Consider the following 19,573-nt stretch of genomic DNA (forward strand, 5'->3'; position numbering starts at 1 on the left):
TTTTAGATATACCGTTAGTAAAAGCAAAGCCTTTCTTTCTATTTATCCTAGAGTGGGAGAAAACAAGTAATCAATTTAAGTTTTAAAGCCATGATATTGTGTAATGGCATTTATTAATCCAGTCCTAGGCATAATTGAACTAAGGGTGACAGATAAGTAGACATATGTTTCTATTCTCCAGGCATGGGCCGTCCATTATAATATTCACTTTCAAAATTTATTAAATATTCTGTTTTTTTCTTCTTGTCCATTCCATTCCATTCCCTTTCTTTTTCTTTTTTCTCTTGTCCATTTTTCTTTCTGAATAATTTGAACTTGACCCATTAGATCCATTAGACTTGACCCTAGCAAGTGGGACTGTATATCAGGTAAGAAAGGGGGTGGCTCTCTAAGGGAAACTATAAGCACCTGAGTGTGGCGTAAGAACCCAAGGGCCCAAGCAGTGTTAGAAGAGTGTCCAAGGAGACTGATGGTTCAATGGTTTGTCAGAACCCACTGAACTAACTAAAAGCATATTAGGCTTCTCCAGAGAAAAAGAACATTTCTATGTATGTCTTAATACATATGCATGTGTCTGTATGTGTGTTTGTATCTGTGTATACTTGTAGCTGTCCCTTGAACTATGTGAGTGTTACAAATGCCAACCTCACAGTCGAAAATCCACATTTAATTTTTGACTCACCACAACTTGTGTACTAATTGCCTGCTGTTGACTGGAATCAGTACCATTAACATTTGATTAACATGCATTTTGTACGTTGTATGTATTATATACTGTATTCATTCCACAAAGTTAGACAAAAGAAAATGTTATTAAGAAAATCATCGGGAAGAGAAAATAGATTTACTATTCATTAAGTGGAAGTGGATCATCATAAAGATCTTCATTCCTGTTTCTTCACATTGAGTAGGCTGAAAGAAAGAGGAAGAGGAGAGGTCGGTCTTGCTGTCTCAGGAGCGGCAGAGGCAGAAGAACTGAAGGAGGTGAAGGAGGGCTTAGGAGAAGCAGACATACTTGGTGTAACTTTTATTGAAGGAAATCCATGTATAAGTGGACCTGTGAAGTTGAAACCTGTGTTGTGCAAGGGTCAGCTGTACACACACAGACCCAGACCCAGACACACACACATCCACCCACCCACCCACCCACACACACACACACACACACATATATATATATATAAGGTTAGACTAGTGGCTAGACTAGTGGCTATATATATGTGGGGGGGGGTGTATATATGTATATACAGACAGAGAGAGAGAGAGTAACCCTGCAAACTAGAGACCCAGAAAGGAATTGATGCTGTAATTCAAGTCCAGAGGTAGTGTGCTGGCAGGATTTCTTTGGGAAAGGTTATTTTTCTATTAAGACTTTTAATAGGAAAGGTAATATGTTTTATTCAGAGTCTATTGATTTAAATGTTAATATCTTCTAAATACACATTCACAGAAACATCTAGAATGATGTTTGATCAAAAATCTGGGTACCCTGGCTCAGTCAAGTGGAGACATAAATCACAGAGAGCAAGGAGAATATCAATACATGGGGTATCCTGGAATGGGTGTCAATACCTGAAGAGGATAGGAAGATATCACTGTGGTGGAGGGTGAACAGGGGAGAGGTCTGATATGAAGTGTTAGAACCTGAGTAAGGTTAGACTAGTGGCTAGATAGGAGAGTAGTTCAGTTCCTAGTGTGGAATCCCAACTGAGGTGAAGAAGAGGTCTGCAGGGGAAAAGATAGGAGTTGGCTTGTCAGTCCCACATTGACTCAGTTACTTTGGCTTTATAGGAATTAATATCCGAAGCTGGCTTCCTCCACCTTCATTCTTCCTCAAGATTGCGTTCGTGATTCTTGGCCTTTTACATTTTAAAAGAAAGGTTAACATAATCTCGTCAATTTCCACATTTCAAAGAGTACTGGGATTTTGTTTGAGATTTCACTGAAACTATAGATGTATCTTTGGAGAGCCAACATTCTTACAATATTGTTTTTCAACTAATGAACATGATATAGGTTTTAATGTCTTTAAATAATGTTTTGTAGTTTGGGAGTAGTGGTCTGGGGCACCCATTATGAAATCTATTCCTTGGGTTTCAATTTTTTTAAAACTGCACTAAGTAGTATACTTTACTAATGTTATTTCCTGACGCTACTAATGTATAAATCACTACATTTGATTGTGTATATTTTATTCTATCCAGATAACTTGTAAAAATTAACATTAATTTCGAGAGTTTATATGTAGTAACTTTTAAATTATCTACCTATACCACATGTCACTGACATTTTATTTTTTTCTTTTCTTGTTCTTAAATTTAAATTCTTTTTCTTGCCATTTCTCTGACTAGAACATCCAGGATAATGTTTAATGGAAATGGTGATAGCAGGCATTATCTTCTCACGCATGACATCAACAGGAAAGCTTTTAATATTCCCCATTTTAATATAACGGTTGCCGTAGGGTTTGTTTGCTTTCTTTAAAGTCATGATTATATCCCGAAGCATATCACATGAAATTCATTGTAACTTTTTTCTCATTCTAAGTAAATATTTGCTTCATATGCTCATTTTTATTTATAATTTTGAATTATTGTCTTATAAAGGCCTTCCTGCAGGGGCCTTTGAAAACAATATGCTGAGAATAGATAGGGCTCAAGGACAGTATCTCCAATTGAACTTTTAATGAACTCCCGTAGGCGCCAAGAAGGCGGGCAAATAAGGAAGAGCATAGAAACAAAGAACTGAGTAGAAGGTTACATCTGGGAAAAGAGTTTGTTTTGCATTGCATTCTTTCTGCTGACGTGGGGTTTATGGAGTATAAATAAAGTGAGGCGGAGGCTCTGAGCGCGGCCGCCATGTTCTCTGTGTGTCTTTGTCTTTTGTGTGTTCTTTCATTCTCTACCACCCCCGGCACGGACCCCAACAAGTGGCGCAGCGAGCAGGGTCAGCACGGGTGAGTAGGGGAGAACAAGAAGGGGAACCCCCTAGGAGCGGGTAAGGCTCGGATATTGTTAAGGGGAACCTTCTTAAGCTTTCATTATGGGAATTCCATCTCTCTGGCCTCAGAATATTTATGGCTGTTTAAAGGACTGTTGCTGTCTATGGGAGTAGAAGTGAAAGAAAAAGACTTTGAAGCGATTATTTGCCCATGTTGAACAACATTGTTACTGGTTTCAGTATCAGACTAAAGTGCAGCTGAATCGAAAAAAATGGTTACAGGTAGTAAAAGCTCTGCTTAGAGCTCTCCAGTTAGGGGATATTATGCCTCTAAAATTGTGGACCTTGTGTAACTCTATCACTCAGACATTAGAGTTACTTGAGACTGATCCGGAGTGTGGTAATGTAGCCACAGGAGGAAAGGTATCTGAGGATTTGGAAAAATAAAATAAAATAAAATAAATCTGAAATGGAGCCCATTTGTGCCAGGGTAGCAAAAGGGGGAGAAGAGAAAAAGCCAGCTCTTCCTTCTTCTAAGGGAAATTCTGACATGCAGTGTATTATGGAAATGCTTCAACAAATATTACAGATACATTCTTCTAATTCACCTTTGTGAGCTTTCCCTATTTCTTTTCCTTCTGCCCTGTTAAAAGAGGATTTTCCAGTGCCTCCAACCCCCTGGCTTCCTTATCTTTACCTTTGTTTGGCAAAGTTTTCTCAGTGCCTTGCCCGCCATTGGGGGAAGGAGAAAAGGAAAGATAAAAAAAAAAAAAAAAATTTAAGGAGCTGGATCTGTTTCCAATTATTTGTGCTTCTTTTGCTCCTAATGCTCAGTTTTCAAATGGTGGCAATAATGTCCAATTTAATGCCTTACAAATTAAATTTTTAAAAGAAATGAAAGCTGCCATTTCTAACTATGAACCCCTATCCTTGGTCTTCTTGATATTTTTTCATCAGAAAATTTGATAATTCCTATAGACTGGAAGACTTTGGGGAAGGCTTTTCTTGATCGTTCTCAGTGGTTACAATTGCACAGCTGGTAAATGAACAAGGCGCATGTACAGGCTAGAAAAAATGTTATGTGTGATCCCCCAGGAGCCACTGAGGAACAACTCACAGGCACGGGCCAATATGCTACTCTTAATGCTCAGGCTGGTCTAGATGATGTTGCCCTTACTCAAATCAAGACTTTGTTTTTAAGGGCCTAAAATAAGGTAGAGATAACAGGAAAATCTTCCCTTTCCTCTGTGAAGATTTTACAGGGCACAAATGAACAATATTCAGATTTCGTAGCCCATCTTCAGGATGCTGTCTTGAAAATTGTGGGTGCTGACCTTGCTTCAAAAATTTTGTTACAAACGTTGTCTTTTAAAAATGCTTATGCAGACTGTCAAAAATTGTTAAAATCGTTAAAGGCCAATGGGGCCAATTTAGATAAATATATTAAAACGTGTTAGTGTTGGAGGGGCTATTTATAATGCTCAATTATTTGCTGGAGCTTTGTCTAAAGCCTTAAAAGGAAATAACAAACAAGGTGTTTGCTTTCAGTGTGGTAAACCTAGACATTTCAAAAAAGAATGTCATAAAAATTGAACACTTTTATCCCTCAAGGCAGAAAGCTGCCTTCAGAGGTGTACAAATGTTGTGGTAAAGGTCGACATTGGACAAATAAATGTCGTTTCAAAACTGATAAAAGTGGAAATTTACTGTCTCCTCTCCTGGGAAATGGGAGCCGGGGCCCACAGGCTTGGGGCCCCAACAATTTATGTCACCAGGTCTGAAAGTGTAGTTGGTTTATCAGTCTTTACAAATGAGAAATATAAGAAAGGAAAAGAATGCACAAACTAACTAGGTTTCTTTTAATAAATCACTAAACTAGTCAGAGGACCAAAAAAATACAAGATCAGCGTGACTCTGAAGGATGTGAGATTATGGTTCTGCACTTGTTACATTAAAGAGCTAAAATAAATAGACGTAATATTAACAATAATAACAGTAATAATAGCCATAGTATACTGAGTACTTACTATGTGTCCACTATTGTGAAAAAATCTTCACTTGCATTTAGTTCTTCCAACATCCCTTTAAGACTGACAAATTTTATAATTATTACCATTTTGTAGACAGGAAAACAGAGTTAAGACAGTTTTATAAATGTATCCAAGGTCATATAGCTATTATATTTTGAAAATATGACTTTCTGTCCCCAGAGCTTACATGCTTAACCCTTTCCTCTAGACTGCTCTATAAAGTACAAAAATGGTAGTCACCCTCCTTGGAATAATCGGAGGAAAGAAATATCAGTAACTAAGTAAAAGTTATATCTCAGCACCAGATCCAATCCCAATTTCAAGTATCCATTTAGCCTTGGATAGCATCACTGTGTTTTGAAAACCAAAATCCGTTGAGTATTTTGTGGTTCACCATCTTTTACAAAGCAGATACTCTATTGAATAGTAAGCTACGAACTGAATTTCTGTACCTGTAATCACCTTATTTGTTTACAAATATTTGTTATTGACTGAATCTGCATACAATACCCAGTGAGCAATGGCCTACAACATCAAGGAATAAATTCAAGTCCTCCTTAAGGATCCCACACCTTACCCCAGTTTCTCAGCCTTAAGCGGCAACTAAGCAGAGCGCTGCTGCTGACTTAGCTATTACTCAGCCTTATACTTTGTCTCCTAATAGAGGAGTATATAAATTGGCTATTAGAGTGTGTGGCCCTTTGCCAAAAGGACATGATGTTACTAATAAAATTCTTATTATGGTTCAAGTCTCACAATTTATATGCCTAGAGGCAGGGGAAAGTATTCTCAATAGGGAGGGTTTGGTAGCACAGAAAAAACTGTTTTTTGGGAAACTTTAGTTTCTAATCAAAAGCCCTTATATGTTCATTGCACATTAATGAAATAGTTTTTAAAGGGTTAATTGATACGGGGGTGAATATGTCTTATTAAATTAGTGGCCTATACAATAGGAAAAAAGACAAGTTTCAGTTATACTCACTGGCTTGGGTGCTGCTTCTGTGGTTTATCAAGACGTAGAACCTTTAACCTGTGTTGGTCCTAAAGGTCAACAAGGTCAAGTGTTTTTTTTTAATTTTTATATTGTTCCTATCAATATTAATTTTTGGGAACAAGATCTTTCACAACAATTTGCTGCTTTTTTAAACATTCCTCATATTTCCTCAGCTGCCAAAAATATGATGTTCAAAATGGGCTACAATCCTTTAAACTCATAGCCACCACTCCTATTTAGGTGAAACAGTGACCATTATTTAAAGAAATACTTAGGACTCTAACAGAGTAAGTCAAAAAACAAATGGCCGAGAGGAATATAAAGCCACGTATTTCTGCATGGAATTCCCGTCTTTGTCTTGTCTTAAAACTATAAATGTTTACATTAAACCTAGGGAAAGTTTACAGCCTGGTCTTCCTAATCCTGCCCTTATCCCACAGAGTTAAAAATTAATGGTCATAGATCTCAAAAATTGTTTTTTCTCTATTCAGTTACAACCTCAAGATTGTAAAAAGTTTGTCTTTATTATTCCTAAATATAATAATCGACAACCCATTCAAAAATATCAGCAGAAGCTTCTTCCTCAGGGTATACTTAATAGCCCTACTATATGTCAAAAATTCGTACATAGGACTTTAAATCCTGTAAAAAATCAGTTTCCAACTGTGTTAATTTATCATTGTATGGATCTTCTCTGTCCCTGTTTTTAATAATTCTCAGCCACTTTCTCGATATCAATGGAAAGTTTTACCTCAAGGTATGTTAAACAGCCCTACCTTGTGTCAAGAACTTGTCCTTTTGCATCATTACAAACTCAGCTTTCTTTCTATTCACTTAATATTGCCCCAGAAAAAAATTCAACTGGATTTTCCTATTCAATATTTAGGTTATACCTTAGGAGCACAAAATATTCGACCCCAGAAAATTCAAAGTCAACGTGATCATTTCAAAATATTAAATGACTTTCAAACGATGCGTCCTGTTTTAGGAATATAACATCTTTTTTCTATTCTAGAAGGAGACAGTCACTTGGACAACTCCTGCCATTTAACTCCTTTGGCTTTACAGGAACTCCAGCTTGTAGAAGAGCAACTTTAAAAGGCCCCTTCCTGATGTTCCCCTTTCCTTTTGTTTATTTCATACTTTACATTCTCCTACAGGAATGATTCATCAGACCAATCGGCCACTAGAATGGATCTTTTTGTCCAATAAAACATCTAAACTCTTGGCTACTTATATCGATCATTTAGCTTAACTGATCATCAAAGGACGGCATCACTGTTGACAACTTTGGGGAGGAGATCCTTCCTTAATTATCTCTCAATTCACTCATAGTCAGATCACTTATCTTCTTGCAACTTCTGATTCTTGGCAAGAAGCTTCATCAATCTTGAGTTACAGTTTATCCTTATCCCTTGGTGCAACAGGGAGAATTGTTTGCTATTCTCATGGTCTTACTTGATTTCCCTACTACTGGTTGTAACATTGTTAGTGATTCTCAATACGCCGTTTATGTTACTACTTATATTTCTCAGGCCACTTTACCTCTTTGTGCTACTTCTTCTCTTCAGAAATTCTTTTCTTTGTTATCCTTTACTTTGAGCCAACATCGAGCTCCTTTATTCATCACTCATCTTCGTTCTCATTCTCAACTTTCTGGACCATTAGTTCATGGTAATACTCAGATTGATTTGCTTTTAATCGGCCACGTATATGCTGCAGAACAAAAATATACTCTACATCACACTAATAGTTCTGGCCTTCAACGACGGTTTCATTTAACTCATAAACAAGCTCGTTCTCTTATTCGAGCTTGTCCTTCTTGTGCTCCTTTGAGCATTCCATCCTTCCATCCTGGGGTTAATCCACGAGATGTCCCTTCTTTTGGACGATTAAAATGTTCATCATACCATTGATACCTTTTCTCATTTCTGTTATTACTCATCTCTTAGTTTGTTCCGCCATCATGGGCATTCCTCTTATACTTAAAACTGATAATGCCCCTGCTTATGTCTCTCATAAATTACAAGTTTTCTTACAGCAATACAATATTCAACATATCACCAGTATCCCGGGCAACAGTCAAGGTCAAGCCATCATTAAGCGCACAAATTTAACCTTAAAAACTCAACTGCTAAAACAAAAAGGGGGAAATGAGCCCCCCAAAAAACCAGATTTTTTTTGAAGGTTAACCTTTCTACCTTAATTTTTTTGATTTTGAAGGTTCTTTTTACCTTAATTATTTTTTGAATCAATGGAGACAATTGCAAGACTCCGCTGTCATAACCCATCTTTCCTCACCTCCCTCGGTGATAGTCCCCGCTGACAATTTAAAGATTTGGTATCCTAATGAAGAAGGTAAGTATGTTCAAGGGCAAGTTCTAAAACAGGGACAGGGCTATGCTCTTGTCCTTACAGGGAGCGGACCTGAGTGGTTTCCTACAAGATGATTGAAACCCTGTTGAAAAGAAAACTGGATTCAGCATGCATTTCTTCCTTTGTTGGATGTGCCTTGGCGGGGGACTTATTTCCTTTAGTGAGGCTTTGTATGAATATTGCACTTATATTCCCTTTCCACCCTTGTATCAGGGAGTTGCCTGGGGAGAGGTGGAAATTAAGGTTTTCACCAATGACACTACTTGGATGCCGTCCCCCTATATAGACAAGGACAATATAGAACGGGAAACGGGAATTATAAACAACACATACCAATTTGAAGTGGAAGAACTTCCAATATGCATGGGAAATAGTTCTCATTGTCTCCGAAAATCGTATGAAGACTGAGTTGTTCACTATAATCATAGTCATGTGGCTGCTAATACTGTTATTATAATCATACTGTATATAGTAATGAAACTATTCCTAGTTTTTTACCTTTTTGTCCTATTCCAGAAGTTTCTCCTAATATTGAGGTGCTGGAGTGGCAACAATGTCGGGGAAATAAACCCCGGATTTTATTAGAATACAATGGGATGCAAATAACTGATTGAAGTGTGCACGGTGATTTTCAAACAAAATTTAGTCACATACCTTTGAAATGGCACCGGGTAAATAAAAGTATTGCTGCTAACAATAATGAAACCTTAGTATGGCGTGAAGAAGGCCTAAGTACAGAGTCATCTTTGGAAGTTGTTAGCTGCAGGCGATGCCATTAACATTTTTGTGGGGAATATGCCCCTTAATCTTTCTAACCCGAATAACTCCTTTCATATTCAGTTATATCGAAATACCTCCTGATATATTATTGCTTGTGTCTGTAAGCCCTACCTGTTATTAGCAGGGAATTTGACATGCGATAATGATATGGGGATTGTTAATTGTACAGATACATGTACATTTTTGTCTTGCCTCAATCATTCATGGTGGCACAACTTTACTGAGGATGTTTATATCCTCAGGGCTCGTAAGGAAATTTGGCTACCTGTTAACCTTATGCGACCATGGGGGGCATCACCTCTTGAGACTTATATTTGGACTTCTCTCCAGCGAACCCTCCATGCCCTTGGACTTATAATTGCCTCGGTGATGAGCCTTGTCGCCATCGTCTCCACTGCGGCCGTAGCAGGGCTCGCTCTTCATCAAAGCATACAAAATGCTGAATTTGTGCAGCAATGGCACGAACAATCTCACCGGTTATGGCTTCAACAACGAAACATTGATTCTCAACTTGCTGAAAGATTGGACAACATGGAACAAGCCTTGACATGGCTTGGAGATCAGCTCACTGTCCTCAGTACTCGGATAACATTACAATGTGATTGGAACTCCACTCAATGTTGTGTAACGCCTGTGCTTTTTAACATCTCTCAAAATTGGACCGTAATCCGAAAATTATTAATAGGCCATAAAAATATTAGTTTGGACATCCAAGAGCTCACTCAGAACATTTCCGAAGCATTTCGACAACAATTACATGTATTGTCTGGAACTGTAACCCTTCAGGATCTGGGTCAGCGCCTTGCTGCCTTTAACCCATGGACCCAGATGAAGACATGGATTTCTACAATCTCTGGAAGTATATTGCTTTGGGCACTTGGATTGGGTCTACTTCTTTTGGTGATTTGATGCTCCCTCCATCGCCTCCAAAAACAAAAGAAAACACAAGAACAAATATGGGCTACCTTTTTAGGATTGAGGCAAAACAAAAAAAAGGGGGGGGAAATGCAGGGGCCTTTGAAAACAGTATGCTGAGAATAGATAGGGCTCAAGGACAGTATCTCCAATTGAACTGTTAATGAACTCCCGTAGGCGCCAAGAAGGCGGGCAGATAAGGAAGAGCATAGAAACAAAGAACTGAGTAGAAGGTTACATCTGGGAAAAGAAAGTTTGTTTTGCATTGCATTCTTTCTGCTGACGTGGGGTTTATGGAGTATAAATAAAGTGAGGCGGAGGCTCTGAGCACGGCCGCCATGTTCTCTGTGTGTCTTTGTCTTTTGTGTGTTCTTTCATTCTCCACCACCCCCGGCACGGACCCCAACACCTTCCCTTAAATTTTATAATCTTATGAGCACAGGAGTTCAAGGCTACAATAAACTACGATCATACCACTGCACTCTAGCCTTGGTGCTGGAGAGAGAACTTGTCTCTAAAAGAAAAAGAAAAAAAAAAAAGACCTAGAAGCATAAAACTCCACAACACCTACTCCTACCCCTGTCGATGCAGATATTCAGTTCTGCCTTGGGTAATGACCCTCCAGCAGCCTCCCAGCTCTGCTACCCATCCTGTGTTGTCTTTCTTCCCTAGGCTTGTTCCCTCACGACTGCAAGGTGACTACTGCTCCCCATGGCTAGTATCCCCAGTTCAGAAGAGAAGAAGAAAAATGTCTTCTCAGAAAGCTTTGTTGTTTTATTTCGGAAGGAAATTCCTTCCTAATTAGCAGCCTCTGCCAATATCTCATTGGCCTAAGGGGTAAACACTGAATTGTAGCCAGTAGCAAAGGAGACAGTCTTATATTTGCCTCTATTATTAATTACATCAGTAAGGACTGGATTTTGTCATTCCTCTGCATTAATCTGCAGTCATCATATCTCACCAAGACCTGCATTAAAAGCATAGCAAAAAACTCTGATTAGTTAGTGACTTACCACATTTTCATAGGATTTGAAATTAACATACTTTTACTTGTTGTTCTGTAATTCTTTTCTGTGTATATTTATTTATTCATCCTAATAAAAAGATATCAACTTGAATTTTATACCTTACAACTTAATAAGTTACCACCTGCCTCCCATACCCACACCAATACGCCTCTCTTCTACAATAAAGAAATGAAATGAAATGAGAAATCAATTGTTCCATAAACATCTATTGGGGATCTTCAATAACTCTTATAATTTGGGGACTCAGTTTCTTCCCCTTTGATAAAATGCATTATTTCAATTATTATTATTATTTTTACTGATATCAGGTTCTTTATAAACATTGTTATTATTATTATTATTAAAGACAGGGTATTGCTCTTTAGCCCAAGCTGGAGTGCAGAGGCACAATCACGACTCACTGCTGTCTCAGTCTTCTAGGCTCAAGCAATCCTCTCACCTCAGTCTTCTAAGTAGCTGAAACTACAAGGCCTCATTATGTTGCCCAGGCTGGTCTTGAACTCCTGGACCCAACTGGGCTCAAGCAATTCTCCCACCTTGGCCTCCCAAAGTGCTGAGATTATACTCATGAGCCACTATATCTGGCCAAGGTGTTATTTTTTAATTATATTTTTCTGTACTAGAAAAATCAAATGACACAAAAGAAATTGAAATGAAACACAAATGTATTGTCTGTGATCCTCCTTATGACTAGTCCAATGCCCCAGAGACAAACACTTTTAAGCAGTTTTGTTTTTAGGTCCACTGGTAGTGAACTCCATAAATCATATATGTATGCCATTAAATCTTAATTTATCAAGTTTAAAACATCTTTTAACTCCATGCCATAAAGTATTAGACATTGTTATTCCTCTCTTTCTATTTATATTTTTCCCAATTTTCATTTTTTGAAGTGGTTTTCAAAATTCCTGTAAATATTGATTGCATTTGGAAACGTAAATAATATGTTAAATCATAATTTTTAATTTCATTAACTTGAGACTTCTCATGCTATTAAATAAGAAAAAAACTGACCCTTAACTTCTCACCAACTGTTTTGTTTCTTTCGTCTGCATTTGTCTGCTGTTTTTATCTCCTCCCTCATGAGGGTAGTGCCAGTGCTCAGAATAAGAACTGAACTCCCAGACCTCATGGATGCCAATGACAGAGATCATAAGGGATCCAAAAGTGCTCCAACACCCACTTTCTCTGACCTGCTTGCCCCCACCAAGAAGTGTCAAAGGAGAAACCTATGCTTTCAGAGTAAAATACCATCTCCCCTGTGAGGCAATAAGAGTGAGCCCACGGTACTAACTCCACAATCACATCCCTCTGGGCCTACGTTGCTGCATTAGGGAGGAATTTAAGTGAGTGAATTGTGCACAGAGAAAAGACTTAACTTTCTCCAATCACCTCAAACCTATCAATAGTGGTCAAAAAAGAACCACAGGTGCTTGAATGAGTTACTACTTCTCCAGTTTGTCTCCATGGCAAGGGGTTGCCAAGTAGTCCAGGCATACTTACCCTAATATTGACACTCACCATCCCACCAATACTGTCTACCTTGAATTCATAAGAATTAATCTCATTATGTCCTTTGCTCCCATTTATGTCAGTCACCTGAAAAGCTCCAAAACTGCAAGTTAGTTTTCATTCTTTTATAATTGCCATAAGTCTAACCTCCATATACCTCCTATGCTCCACCTTTTCGCCCAGCTTCCAGTTCATAAATGAGCATTCTGTTCACCACTGCACACTCAGCGAAATCTGCTTCCTCCGAAACCTTATCATACAATGGGTGTTTAATTTGTCTTACAACTCTGTGGTTAAAGGGCAAGACCTTGCTTCTCATTTTAGCTTCCGGAACATTATTCTCGCTCCCTCCTTGCCCCCCACAAAGAGCAGCTTCACATTTCATGTCCTTAGACCTTAACACGATACCTACGTCAAAGTTACGTTCCTCTTTTCCAATGATTTGACCTCCTCTTCTTGTTTCAAGACTACCCTCATCTTGAATCTTGGTTATTTTTAAGACACTCAGAGATAAAGTTTCGAAGTTCATGGACCTAAAACTTAACCCGTAATTTTTCCCCTTAAACCTGTTCTACACATTCTTTTTCATCACAGTTGCTTCTGGCTGATATCTCTGGACCTGTCTGGGGCCAAAGTGAACTCATGGCCCTAAAAGGAAGTATACAAGCCATTCTGTAGGTTGCCTGTACACTCTCATGATAGTAATTTTTTTTTCTGCGCAGAAGCATTTTAGTTTAATTAGATCTCATCTGTTGACTTTGGCTTTTGTTGTAATTGCTTTTGGTGTTTTGGTCACCAAGTCTTTGCCCATGCCTATGTCCTGAATGGCATGGCCTAGGTTTTTTTTTCTAAGATTTTGGTTTTACATTTAAGTCTTTAATCCATCTTGAGTCAGTTTTTGTAAAGGTGTAAGGAAGGGGTCCAGTTTCAGTTTTCTGCATATGGCTAGCCAGTTTTCCCAGCACCATTTATCAAATAGGGAATCTTTTCCCCATTGCTTGTTTTTTTGTCAGGTTTGTCGAAGATCAGATGGTTGTAGATGTGTGGTGTTATTTCTGAGGTCTCTATTCTGTTCCATTGGTCTGTATGTCTGTTTTCATACCAGTACCATACTGTTGTGGTTATTGTAGCCTTGCAGTACAGTGTGAAGTCAGATAGCATGATGCCTCCAGCTTTGTTCATGTTTTGTTTAGGATTGTCTCAACCATATGGGCTCTTTTTCTTTCCATATAAAGTGTAAAGTAGTTTTTTCTAATTTTATGGAGAAAGTCAAGGGTAGTTAGATAGGAATAGCATTGATTCTATAAACTATTTTGGGCAGTGTGGCAATTTTCACGATATTGATTCTGTGTATCCATGAGCAATATCAGTATGATATTGGCTATGGGTTTGTCATAAATAGCTCTTATTATTTTGAGATATATCCCATCAATACCTAGTTTATTGAAAGTTTTTAACATGAAAGGATTTGAATGTTATCAAAGGCCTTTTCTGCATCTATTGAGATAACCATGTGGTTTTTGACATTGGTTGTTTATGTGATGGAATACATTTATTGATATGCATATGTTGAACCAGCCTTGCATCCCAGGGATGAAATTAATAAGCCTTTGATGTGCTGCTGGATTCCGTTTGCCAGTATTTTATTGGGATTTTCGCATCCAGTGTTCATCATGGATATTGGCCTGACATTTTCTTTTTTTCTTGTGTCTCTGTCAGGTTTTGGCATCAGGATGGTAAAGGCCTTGTAAAATGAGTTAAGGAGGAGTCCTTCTTTTTCCATTGTTTGGAATAGTTTCAGAAGGAATGGATCCAGCTCCTCTTTGTACCTCTGGTAGTATTTGGCTGTGAATCTGTCTGGTCCTGGACTTTTTTTGGTTAGTAGGCTATTAATTACTGCCTCAATTTCAGAACTTGTTGGTCTATTCAGAGATTCAATTTCTTCCTTATATAGTCTTGAAAAGGTGTATGTGTTGAGGAATTCATCCATTTCTTCTAGATATTCTAGTTTATTTGGGTAGAGGTGTTTATAGTATTCTCTGATGGTAGTTTGTATTTCTGTGTGGTCAGTGGAGATATCCCTTTTATTATTTTTTATTGTGCCCATTTGATTCCTCTCTGTTTTCTTCTTTAGCAGACTGGCTAGAGGTCTATCTTGTTAATTTTTTCGAAAAACCAGCCCTTGTATTCAACGATTTTTTGAAGGGTTTTTTTGTGCCTCTATTTCCTTCAGTTCTACTGTGATCTCAGTTATTTCTTGTCTTCTGCTAGCTTTTGAATTTGTTTGCTCTCATTCTCACTTCTCTAGTTCTTTTAATTGTGATGTTAGGGTGTTGATTTGAGATCTTTCCAGCTTTTCTCATGTGGGCATTTAATGCTATAAATTTCCCTCTTAACATTGCTTTAGCTATGTCTCAGAGATTCTGATTTGTTGTCTCTTTGTTCTCACTGGTTTCAAAGAACTTTTTGATTCCTGCCTTATTTACCCAGGAGTCATTCAGAAGCAGGTTGTTCAATTTCCATGTAGTTGTGCAGTTTTGAGGGAGCTTCTTATTCCTGAGTTCTAATTTGATTGCCTTGTGTTCTGAGAGACTGTTTGTTATGATTTCAGTTCTTTTTCATTTGTGTTTTACTTCCAATTATGGGGCCAATTTTAGAATAAGTGCCACGTGGCTCTGAGAAGAATGTATATTCTGTTGATTTGGGTTGGAGAGTTCTGTAGATCTCTATTAGATCCACTTGCTTCAGAGCTGAGTTCAAGTCCTGATATTCTTGTTAATTTTCTGTTTTGTTAAGCTGTCTAATATTGACAGTGGGGTGTTAAAGTCTCTCACTCTTACTGTGTGTTTGTCTAAGTCTCTTTGTAGGTTTCTAAGAACTTGATTTGTGTATCTGGGTGATCCTGTACTGGGTGCATATGTATTTAGAATAGTTAGCTCTTCTTGTTCGATTGATCCCTTTGCCATCATGTAATGCCTTTATTTTTCTTTTTTGATCTTTGTTGGTTTAAAGTCTGTTTTTTCAGAGAGTAGGATTGTAACCCCTGCTTCTTTTCTTTCTTTTTTTTTTTTTTTTTTTTTTTTGCTTTTTATTTGCTTGGTAAATATTTTTCCATTCCTTTTTTTGAGCCTGTGTGTGTCTTTGCATGTGAGATGGGCCTTCTGAATACAGCACACTGATTGGTCTTGACTCTTTATCCAATTTGCCAGTCTGTGCCTTTTAATTGGGGCATTTAGCCCATTTACATTTAAGGTTAATGTTGTTATGTGTTAATTTGTTCCTGTCATCATGATGCTAGCTGGTTATTTTGCACACTAGTTGATGTGATTTATTCATGGTGTCATTAGTCTTTATGTTTGGTTGTTTTTGCAATGGCTAGTACCAGTTTCTTTTCCATATTTAGTGCTTCTTTCAGGAGCTCTTGCAAGGCAGGCCAGGTGGTGACAAAATTCCTTAGCATTTTGCTTGTGTGGAAAGGATTTTATTTCTTCTTTGCTTATGAAACTTAGTTTGGCTTTATTTGAAATTCTGGGTAGAAAATTCTTTTCTTTAAGAATGTTGAATATTGGTCCCCACTCTCTTCTGGCTTGTAGGGTTTCTGCTGAGACATTCATTCACTGTAAGTCTGATGGACTTCCCTTTGTAGGTGACCTGACCTTTCTCTCTGGCCTCCCTCAACATTTTTTCCTTTATTTTGACCTTGGAGAATCTGGTGATTATATGTATCTTGGGGTTGATCTTCTCGTGGAGTATCTTAATGGTGTTCTCTATCTTTCCTGAATTTGAATGTTGGCCTGTCTTGCTTGCTTGGGGAAATTCTTCTGGATAATATCCTGAAGTGTGTTTTCCAGTTTGGTTCCATTCTCCCCGTCACTTTCAGGTACACCAATTAATCATAGGTTTGGTCTTTTCACATAGTTTCATATTTCTTGGAGGCTTTGCTCATTCCTTTTCATTCTTTCTTCTTTAATCTTGTCTGTGTGCCTAATTTCTGCAAGGCAGTCTTCAATCTCAGATAGCCTTTCTTCCACTTGATCAATTCAGCTATTGATGCTTGCGTGTGCTTCACGAAGCTCTCTTGCTGTGCTTTTCAGCTAGATCAGGTCATTTATATTCCTCTCTAAATGGGTTATTCTAGTTGGAATTTTGTGTAACGTTTTATTAAGGTTCTTAGCTTTCTTGAGTGGGATTAGAACATGCTCCTTTAGATCAGAGGAGTTTTTTATTATCCACCTTCTGTGGCCTTCTTCTGTCAATTCATCAATCTCATTCTTCGTCCAGATTTGTGTCCTTGCTGCAGCAGTGTTGCGATCCTTTGGAGAAGAAGCAGTCTGGCTTTTGGAATTTTTAATGTTTTTTCACTGGTTTTTCTTCACCCTCAGGGATTTATTTACCTTTGATCTTTGAGGCCGTTGACCTTTGGATGGGGTTTTTGTGGGCAAGCCTTTGATCTTTGAGTCTCTTGACCTTTGGATGGGGTTTTTGTGGGCAGGTCTTTTTTGTAGATGTTGTTGTTGTTATTGCTTTCTGTTTTTTAGTTTTTCTTCTAACAGTCAGGCCCCTCTTCTACAGGTCTGCTGAAGTTTGCTAGAGGCAAACCCCAGACCCTGTTCACCTGGGTATCAACAGTGGAGGCTGCAGAATGGCAAAGATTGTTGCCTGCTGCTTCCTCCAGAAGCTTCATCCTAGAGGGGCACTGGCCTGATACCAGCCAGACCTCTCCTGTATGAGGTGACTGGCAATCCCTGTTGGTAGGTCTTTCCCGTTCAGGGGGCATGGACGTCAGGGACCCAGTTGAGGAGGCTGTCTGTCTGTTAGCAGAGCTCGTGCGCGTGCTGGGAGAATTCCCCTTGTCAGGATCAGAGCCAGCAGGCTGGAATGATTAATTTTATCTGCAAGCCCCTGACAGCAGCTGCTGCGTTTCTTGCAGAGATGCCCTGCCCTGTGAGGAGGAAGCTAGAGAAGCAGTCTGGCCACAGTTGCTTTGCTACGCTGTGGGAAATTCTGCCCAATGCAAACTTCCCAGTCTGCTTAGCACTGTCAGGGAAAAATTGCCTACTAAACCCACAGTAATGACAGTCGCCCCACCCCCAACCAAGCTCTATCATCCCAGGTATCTCCAGACTGCTGTGCTGGAAGTGAGAATTTCAAGCTAGTGGTTCTTAGCTTGCTGGGTTCCATGGGAGGGGAACCCACTGTGTGAGACCACTTGGCTCCCTGGTTTCAGCTCTCTTTCCAGGAGACTGGATGGTTCTCCTGTCTCACTGGAGTTCTAGGTGCTGCTGGAGTACAAAAACTCACGCAGCTCAGTGCCTGCCCAAACGGCCACCCAGTTTTGTGCTTGAAACCCAGGGCCCTGGTGGTGTAGGCTCATGAGGGAATGTCTTGATCTGCAGACTGCAAAAATCTGTGGGAAAAGTGTAGTATCCAGGGTGGGTAGCACTGTCCCTAACCGCTTCCTTGGCTGGGAGAGAGAGGTTCCCGGCTCTGTGCACTGCCCAGTGAAGCGACACCCCACCCTGCTTCTGCTCACTCTCCGTGAGTTGCATCCATTGTCCAACCAGTTGCAATGAGATGAGCTGGGTACCTAGGTTGGAAATGCAGGGATCACCTGTCTTCTGCGCTGATCTCACTGGGAGCTGCAGACCGAAGCTGTTTCTATTTGGCCAACTTGGCCCCTCCTTGCCTTTTTATTCTTAATAGTGTTTATTTATGCTTCCTCTCTCTCTTTACTTGTCTTTCTAGATTATTTTTATTGTTATTATGTTTTACCTTTTCAAAAACATAGTGTTTTACTTTTTGTTACCTCTATAGTACATAGTCTATTTATTAAATTCTGCTTTTTATTTTTAAAATTTTATTTTATTATCAATCATTTCTGTTATATAGAAAAGACATTGGTGATAAGAGTTAAGTCATACTATAATCCAGCATAACCTCATTTTAACTTTTAACTATTTCCATTTGCAAAGACCTCGTTTTCAAATAAGGTAATATCGTGAACTTCTGAATGAATATGAATATTTTGAGGAACACGACTCAACACAGTACAAGGTGTTCTATCTCATTAATTAGATTGAAATCATGAATCTGGATTAATCTCTTCATTCCATATAGATACATTATTTTCCCTTTGGAAATTGATATCCCAGAAACCATTGCCCATTTATAGACTTAAGCCTGTGCATTCAGCCTGTGAATTCAGTTCTGTTTACTCCTTTATATTTCTGTTTAATTTCTGGAAAACCAGATGTCAAGGGCAATGCTTATATTGTCTTTGAACATAGATATGTCCCTGTAGAATTTTAAAAGCATATTGTACCAGTTATTCTTATTTGATATAGAAAATATATCAATATGCAAATTATTGAATTACGTATCAGGTTGTTCTACTTTTTTTTTTTGAGATGGAGTCTCACTCTGTCACCCAGGCTAGAGTGCCGTGGCATAATCTTGGCTCACTGCAACCTCCAACTTCCGAGTTCAAGTGATTCTTCTGCCTCAGCCTCCCGAGTAGCTGGGACTACAGGCGTCGCCACCACACACAGATAATTTTTGTATTTTTAGTGGAGATGAGGTTTCAACTGGTCTCGAACTCTTGACCTCGTGATCTGCACACCTCAGCCTCTCAAAGTGCTGGGATTACAGACGTGAGCCTCTGCATCCAGCCTCTTTCACTTTTAAACTAGCTTTTTTCAAGTCCTAAAGTACCAAATCATCAGACTTTTAGGAAATAGAGGGAGTAGGCAATGCTCTATTACTTCTGTTCTATTATCTTTTTCCCCTCTTTTCTCTCCCCTTTATTTCCCCTTCTCAGGCTCAATCACCAAGCACAATGTCAGAAACATTATAATCATTCAATGCATTGTGTCTGTCATAATAGTTTTTATCAAAGTATAGACAATACTGTAATAAACATCTTTTTATGTAATTATTTGAATACATCTGTAGTTTTCTACAGTATATCATCTTGGAACCAAAATTACTGAATCAAGGAG

At 38.6% G+C, this 19,573-nt stretch overlaps 1 protein-coding gene across 4 annotated transcripts in view; it reads left to right on the forward strand.

Moving 5' to 3' along the window:
* Positions 1-2,867: 2,867 nt before the first annotated feature.
* Positions 2,868-19,573, forward strand: part of SLCO1B1 (solute carrier organic anion transporter family member 1B1) — a 120,741-nt gene continuing 104,035 nt past the window's right edge. For 3 of the 4 annotated variants that reach the window (XM_074006353.1, XM_045364830.3, XM_074006355.1), the window contains exon 1: positions 2,868-2,956. The gene's annotated coding sequence lies outside the window, so the exon portion shown is untranslated. Of the gene's footprint in view, positions 2,957-8,187; positions 8,323-19,573 lie in introns of all 4 variants that reach the window. The other variant, XM_074006354.1, reaches the window with a different exon arrangement.

This window comes from Macaca fascicularis, chromosome 11, assembly GCF_037993035.2.
Source record: "Macaca fascicularis isolate 582-1 chromosome 11, T2T-MFA8v1.1".
NCBI lineage: Eukaryota > Metazoa > Chordata > Mammalia > Primates > Cercopithecidae > Macaca > Macaca fascicularis.